Source organism: Pinus tabuliformis, chromosome 8 (genome assembly GCF_031772625.1).
Source record: "Pinus tabuliformis cultivar Carrire ecotype Pingquan chromosome 8, CPIR1, whole genome shotgun sequence".
Taxonomy (NCBI): Eukaryota; Viridiplantae; Streptophyta; class Pinopsida; order Pinales; family Pinaceae; genus Pinus; species Pinus tabuliformis.
In genome coordinates, this window is record NC_142294.1 from 1,057,748,952 (window position 1) to 1,057,750,902 (window position 1,951).

Sequence of the window (1,951 nt, forward strand, 5' to 3'; positions counted from 1 at the left end):
GTTTGACTGTCTTGTGCGTTGAGCCACAGAACTGTGGAAAGATCCGAGCCACTTGACCAGTGTGTGATGCCAGATGCTAAGTCGGCCTTTTGAGGGACATCGTGGATTATTTTGGAGCTGCGTGAGGGAAGCCAGGTGTGCCTCAGGATCTGCAGAGTCACAGCGTCCTTTTAGAGTGTGGATACGTGAACTGGTGGACACGGTTGCACAACAGTTTTGGTTGGCGTTCTGATTTTTTGAGGTTAGATTTTATTGCACTTTTTTTTTTTTGAGATACTGCATACATGTCGGGCCCTTTTTTCATAAGCCAGCCAAAATTCCTCCGCTGGCGCAAAAGGGTTTATGGGTTGACGTCTACAAAGAATGAAAAATTTTGAGATTTTAGGGCCTGGAAATAAATCATAAATTCTAGACCATTTTTCTGCCTAGCCGTGAGCCCTTTAAGATCGGTTTTTCTTTGAGCTGTGAGCCAAAGAGTTGCACATTTTCTATCAGTTGGACGCAAGCCATAAAATTCATTGGAGTGAAATTCTCTTTCAAGCAAAGAAGTCAAAAATTCTGGAAGCTTGGAAGTTCAAACCAAACTTCCAATTTCTTCTCGGGTTAATCAAAATCGTTGATTGCTTCCATTGTCCGATCTTCAGCATCCCAGCTGCAATTATTTCAACTGCACTGTCTTCCAAAGGCCATCATTGAGATAATGCATGTTATCAACACCTATTCCTTTGTTGATTTATTTTATGTCCTTCGCTGACATCTTTGTAAATCCAATTGCAAGCGCATTCTCTTTTCCTTCGGCCATTACTGCCACAGATGATTCTGCAAGAACGTCATCATCCAAAGCGCCACCTGGAGATGTGAGTCCAGGACACATGATGTTTGCTCCAGCAAGGACAAATTTGATTGCCCCTCTGTCTACCTGCAACTTTTTCATTATGCTCGGATATTGATGTAATAGACGTAGGTTTGGCACTTAAGGACCATCTCAAACATTGCACAAGAGTGGTCCATTCTTCACCAAAATCAGATTAATATGATTTTGGCATTTTGCAACTATAAGAGGAGATTTCTTTGGAAGTAAATCTTCTAATACAGGCTCCAAATTTGGATACTCCTCTACAATGCTTTGACGGAACTTGTGTTGCACAAATGCCTTTACTTGATTCTAGGTAGAAATTTCTTCACTAGAAAACTTTTTGAACATTTTTGCCGCAAATTGTCAATCCTTGAAAATGGGTAAGCTTGGATTCAGTTAAAACCTAGATGAATTAATATCGTATTTCCAGCCAAATGAGCTGTGTCAGATGAGCGAGTACTTTGCAACTTTTTCCTGTGTCCAGGTTTGAAAAATGAACTCTATTAGATTAGCGAGTTCCATGCTGCCAACCCCACACTTGCAGACCATTCGCTCATCAAGAACCTTTACAACTGCTTTGATGTTAGCTCTTTTCTAGCACTTTTAAGTTAAGATTTATAAAAGCATCCACGTAGACTCCTTTCTCGTTGGCATGTGGTGAAAAGCATCCACGCAAACAAGTGAATGCGTTAATTTTTTTTTGGTGTTGTAGGTATGTAATTGCTTCCCTTCCTTTTAAGGTGCGTTTTTGAATTGTGCTTTGACCTTTCAAAAAAGAGATTAGTTCACTTTTAAAGTGACTCCATTCAATTTTTAATTCACCTTTTAAAGGAATTTCATAAAATTCTTTTAAATGGGAGTTTAAAAGAAATTATAAAAAAAATTATTAAAGTTTTGGAGAGATAAGTGTGTATTTTTTTTTAATTTGGAGTGACAAGTGAGATTTTTATAAAGTAAGGGCTTATTTCTTTGTAATGGAGTGATAAGGTGTATTTGTTACAGAAGTCATTTTAATATTTTGTTGAATAAAGTGGGTGAGTCAGTTTTGAAGACAATTTGCTTCCAAGCAGTTTTGAAATTTTTCAAGGAGTTCTG

At 38.2% G+C, this 1,951-nt stretch overlaps 1 pseudogene; it reads right to left on the minus strand.

Annotated features, from left to right (window-relative positions):
* Window positions 1–637: 637 nt before the first annotated feature.
* On the minus strand, window positions 638–1,204 carry LOC149238985 (uncharacterized; annotated as a pseudogene).
* Window positions 1,205–1,951: the final 747 nt, after the last annotated feature.